The sequence below is a fragment of the Corylus avellana genome, chromosome ca5, assembly GCF_901000735.1.
Source record: "Corylus avellana chromosome ca5, CavTom2PMs-1.0".
Classification (NCBI taxonomy): domain Eukaryota; kingdom Viridiplantae; phylum Streptophyta; class Magnoliopsida; order Fagales; family Betulaceae; genus Corylus; species Corylus avellana.
In genome coordinates, this window is record NC_081545.1 from 6,593,861 (window position 1) to 6,599,968 (window position 6,108).

At 33.8% G+C, this 6,108-nt stretch overlaps 1 pseudogene; it reads left to right on the plus strand.

Moving 5' to 3' along the window:
• The first annotated feature begins 2,629 nt into the window (after positions 1-2,629).
• On the plus strand, positions 2,630-5,212 carry LOC132181661 (probable terpene synthase 12; annotated as a pseudogene).
• The last annotated feature ends 896 nt before the right edge of the window (positions 5,213-6,108 follow it).

Genomic DNA, 6,108 nt, shown 5'->3' on the forward strand with positions numbered 1-6,108 from the left:
GCGTTTCATGTTTTGTTGAGAAAACACACATAAATCTAGGATCTGTTCGCGAAAAGGACTTGAAAATGAAGTGTATTGAAATTGTAGTAAATTTGATTAATATGAAGAAAAAAAAAATTATGAAAAAGTGAAAAAAAAAAATATCTTGTAGTAATTTTTTTATTTGAATAATAATAAAAGGTGACTGAGGGGTCGACATCCATCCTCCTCACCTTATTACGTGTATGTGTGTGGCGGACAGGTGAGCTGAAAAGAAAAAAACTGGTTGCAAATACAGTAGCTTTTTGTCCCTCGCCCTCTCTCATGTATTGTGAAAAAACTAAAAAATAGAAAGCTTTTGACTACGTTTGATTACATTTTGTTTTCTATCTCCACTTTTGTGTTTTTAACGTAAATATTTTATAAATTATAATTCAAAAGATAAAATATTTCCCAAAATTACATTTTCACAGAAACACTTTCAACACAACAGTAAAAACTAAAAAAAAAGTCCCAAACACTTGATAACATGGTTGTAAATTTACCGGGGCAAGGTACTATAAAAGACTTTTCAATGATTGGTGGGTGGTTGTGGGAGCATATTTGTAGTGTTTCATAATTCATATATTTGATTACATGGGATGGATCATGTATCCTTCAAGACTTCAAGTGGACAAGTATTTTGTAATGAATTATGAATTTAATGTTGATGTAGTTTTGAGTTTTGTTTCTTTTTTTTTTTTATTATTATTTTGTTTTTGTTAGCTTTTTTTTTTATTATCTTTTTCTTTATTGCTATGATGGAAATGTTGACACATTTTACCCCTCAATCTCATTCATATTTTGATCATTTTGAAATAGAAATTTTAGTTTTGTCCCTACTTAGACTTTATGCTTTATGAGGTATCGATGAGGGCCAAGTGGCTTACTAGTAACCAAGCCAACCCCTCGAGTAGGTCCAACTTAATAGATTTTGAGGCCTAAGACAAACAAATTTAGGTAGGGCCTTTTTTATATTTAAATATTTAATTAAATGATTTTAATTTAAAAACATTCTTCTTGCTTTTTGTCCTTAATTTTTTTTTTTTCAAATGATTTGCAAAATTCATCTCTGTTATGAGATATTTAATTTCAACAGATTACAAATATCATATTTTGTGTTGAAATATACATAATTCTTTTTTAGTGGAATGTAATTTGAGCAAAATTAAATTTCTTTAAACTAAAAATTGTTTTAATAAATGAACTTAGTCAATATGCTTGCTTGTTTTAAGTTTAGGTGAAATCATGAGTTTAGTAATTTCTTTTGGAGTACAATTACGGTCACTTTCCTTTTTTTTTTTTTTTTTTTTTTTCTTATCCTTTAATATCTTGGAACTCAATTTTTTGCATTGACAGTATATAGATGTATTATTATTACAATTTTTTTTAAAAAATTTATAGTTTAGGGTTTTAACGGGTCGGGTCGGATCGGGTCTACCCGATTAGACCCAATTATTTTAAACAGGTAAAACGGATCGTGTCGGGTTACCTGACTATTTTCGTGTCATAATCGTGTCAGACCCGATTACCCATTTAGCTAAACGGGTCGTGTCTGTGTATAGGCTAATCATGTAACGGGTACCCGCAGGTCGTAATCGGGTCGTGTCAGGTATCCATTTTGCCACCCCTAGGCCGATCCATCCCCTAGGGCCATGAGGTGGCCAGCCACCTTTTTTTTATTTTTTTTTATTTTTTATATATTTTATTTTATTATTTTGTTTTATATTTTTCAAAAAAATTTATATCATATTTTAATATTTTATTATTACTGGAACACGTGGTAGCCTATAGATCTTGAATGACATTGAAGGACCAAAATTTTAAAATTTTTTGGCTGGCAATTTTCTCCCCATTGCTGGGGATCTTGATCCGATGGTTGGTAGATCGGTGGACGACCGTGTAAGGTTGCTAGAGGTCGTGGTTGTAGAACGAATGTCAGTGGCAGTGGTGGTGTGCTGATGAGCAGCAGTGATGGCCGGTGAAAGACAGCGGTGGGTTGCACTAACTTGCACATGTCTTTTTTTGGAGTTCAAGTTATTAGCGCATAATGAAATTATTGCTAATTTGAGTTGAAATAACTTTACTTCTTTTTTTTTTTTTTAAAAAAAAAAAAAAAAAAAAAAAAGTAAAATTAAAATGATATATATGTTATTATCAAAAAAAAAAATTACGCAAATTTTGGAAATTAATGCTGGATTTTGGATAAATCATATTAAAATATATTATATTATTTTATATTAACTAATTATTAATCTCGCCCTTGCATAAGTATGATTTTAGATCCGCCACCGGCTGACGTTGATGGGCAGTGGACGGCTGGAGCCTAGAGGGGTGCTACTGACGACAAGCCATGGACCACTGAATGGGCTGGTTTGGCCCGAAACCCATGGATTGGGTCTATGACTAAGCCGAATCAGCCTTAAAGTTAAACCCGCCAGGTGTATCACGTGCTCATGGATAGGATAAGCACACACGAAACGCGTGAGTTATTGAGTTCCTATTACTATATATATATATAGAGCTTCACGCCTATAATATGGAAATCACAACCAAATTATACAACAATTTCTCCTTCCCACGTAACGTAACTTACCTAATTAAGTATCCCATGACAAACACACCTCATCTTCTCGACCACAAATGTGGGCAGTTCCAATGCTTTGCGGGCATACCAACTTCCCATTTACAAGTTGATCAGAGAAAATCCGCCAATTACCAGCCAAGCCTCTGGAGTTACGATTTTGTGCAGTCCTTGAACAATCATTATGCGGTAACGTCCATAAACCATGCACCCTCCCTTGATTTCTCTTTTTTAAAGTCCAAAAACTTTTAAGATGAAAAAGAATGATTAATATACATAATATATTTCTCAAATTGTTATCATGCATGCAGGATGAAAAGTACAAAGATAGGGCAAAGAAGCTGGAGGAGGATGTGAGGAGTATGATTCATAATGAAAGTGCCGACTTATTGGCAACTCTTGAACTGATTGATGATGTTCAACGGTTAGGTTTGGGATACCGATTTGAGAGGGAAATAACAAGAGCCCTTGACAACTATGCATCTTCGAAAGGCTGTAATGATGAAAGAATTGACAAGTGTCTCCATGCTACTGCTCTAAGCTTTAGGCTCCTCAGACAACAAGGCTATCAAGTTTCTCAAGGTACGTATATGATACAGTCGCTAATTAAGCTTCTTGATTTCATTTCCCATGTTCATCTCACAATCTTCTTATATCATATTTGTATGAAACACAGCTGTATTTAACAGTTTCAAGGACGATAGTGGAAATTTCAAGGAATGCCTTACAAAGGATGTCAAAGGAATGTTGAGTCTATATGAAGCTTCTTATCTTGCCTTTGAAGGAGAAAACCTCTTGGACGAGGCCACAACATTCACAAGAATGCATCTCAAGGACCTCAAAGGAGATGTCAGCAAAAGCATGGCTGAACAAATTAGTCATGCATTGGAGGTTCCATTGCACCATAGAATGCTAAGGCTAGAAGCTCGGTGGTATATTGAGGCATACAATAAGAGGGAAGATGCAAATTCTCTTCTACTTGAACTTGCAAAGTTGGATTTTAACATAGTGCAGTCTGTGTTTCAAAGAGAACTTCAAGATATGTCAAGGTAAGAAATGTTTGAAGTATTTGTTCGCATAAGTAATTAAGGTAGACTTTTGTTAAAAGTTGAAAATTGACTTTGCCATGACTTGAATGTTAAGTTGAAAACTTATTTGGTTTCACTTTATGACTTTTAGGTGGTGGAAAGATATGGGTCTGGCAAACAAGTTGAGCTTCACCAGAGATAGATTGATGGAATGCTATTTTTGGACAATAGGAATGGCCTTTGAACCTCAATTAAGTAATTTTCGTAAAGGGTTAACGAAACTGGCTGCTCTTGTTACCACCATTGATGATGTCTATGATGTTTATGGTACCTTGGATGAATTAGAGCTATTTACTGATGCAGTTGAAAGGTTAATTCTTGATAACTCTTCCCTTTCCCCTTTCCTAACCCTACCCCACCTCCACCCCAACCCAAAAAAATAAAATAAAAATAAAAATATGAGACAAAAAGAGAGAAAAACTAGGAATGTAATGGAATCCCTTACTTATAACTTTTATGTTATACAACTAAGAAAATCATACTCTTAATTTCTCGATGCATGGTGTTTTCAGATGGGATATCAATGCCGTGAAAAATCTTCCCCATGCCACTATATGAAGTTATGCTTCTTAGCTCTCTACAACACTATTAATGAGATGGTATATGAAACACTTAAGGAGAAAGGAGATAACACCCTTCCATACCTAACAAAAGCAGTATGTGCAACAATCCTATTGGTTTTTTATTTAGATGAATAGAATTTCCTTTGAAATATTAAACCTAACAGTCTTGGGGCTTCTTCTTTTTATTTTAGTGGGCTGACCTGTGCAAAACATTCCTACAAGAAGCAAAGTGGAGTTACAACAAAGAAATGCCAACTTTCAAGGACTATCTTGACAATGCTTGGCTATCGGTTTCGGGGGCGATTGCCCTTGTTCATTCTTATTTTTTCTTGAATCAAGAGTTCACAAAGCAGGGACTTGAGGGCTTAGAAAAATACCACGACCTTCTGCGTTGGCCTTCAATTATTTGTCGACTTTGCAATGATCTCAGTACTTCAGCGGTATTCATTTTACAGCATTCCATAGTGTCTTTTGTGTTGAATGAATTTTAAGGTCTATATGATCATCTTTGGAAGCACTACTTCAGACTAACATATTTAGCTGCTTATTTGAAATACAGGGAGAGTTAAAGAGAGGAGAAACTGTAAATTCAATTCATTGCTACATGCGTGAAACTGGTGTTTCCGAGGAAATTGCTAGCAAACACATGAGAAACATGATTGATAGGACTTGGAAAAAGATGAATGAAGAGCGAGTAGTTGATTCTCCATTTGGGGAAGATTTAGTGGTAACAGCAATCAACCTTGCTCGGATTGCTCAATGCACATACCAATATGGAGATGGGCATGGAGCACCAGACAAAAAAGCAAAAAATCGAGTCCTGTCATTAATAATAGAGCCTGTTTGAATCATTGAGAAATAGACCTTTCTCTATCAATTTCAAACATGTACGTGTGGCAAAGATGTGTGCCGAAAATGAAAAACTAGTTGCAAATAAAGTAGCTTCTGGCTACGTTTGATTACATTTTTGTTTTCTATCTCTAATTTTGTTTTTTTTTGTTATTTTTTGTTATTTTTTTTTTTTTTAACATAAGTATATTTATACATAACTCAAAACTAATAAGCCTAATTTTTGGGTTGAGTTGTGTCGTCTTAGCATGCTATATTATAAACTCGCTCAAAGACTATCCAAAATATCATTTTTTTTTTTTTTTAATGAATTCCAATTATGAATCTCCCCAACAACATAAAATACTTATGGTTCCACTCAAACACTATAGATAAAAAATAAAAAATAAAAATAAAAATAGGGAAATTGGTAAGCGCTAGCAGTAGTCGACACAGGTACATTGACTTCAGAGACGGACGTACTTGGACTGTTGAGTGGACACGTCAACCTGCCTCATTTGTAAAAGTGGTATATGAATATACTTTAGTACACTTTTTCAGTTCGACCCTTGCCAGTTGCCTTTTAAAAAAGGAGTCTAAAAATATAGTTCACAAATATAGTTCATATAGCAAAAAAAAAAAAAAAAAAGTGTTCTAAAATGAATTTGATCTAAATTTACATCAAAATTGATGATATTTGTTAGTTAATAAACAAGTTTTATCTCCAAAACTTTATCGAACATAAGAAAAAACAGTTGAAAATATAACTTCAATGTTATGAGCATAATGTAGTTCATTGTCAGACTTTCGAGGAATATTAATTTTTTTGAAATTGTGTCAAATATTTTGGTAAGCACCAAAATATCGAGATGTTGTATAATGCGAACCAATTAGTAATAGAACATAGCAAAGGATAAATCAAATACTTCAAGAGAAAAGTGATCTCCAATGGCTACTTCGAGAGGGACAACATGTCTTTTCGAGAGGCAAAAGTTATCGGCTTTCAATTTGTTTTGAAAAAAGTTTT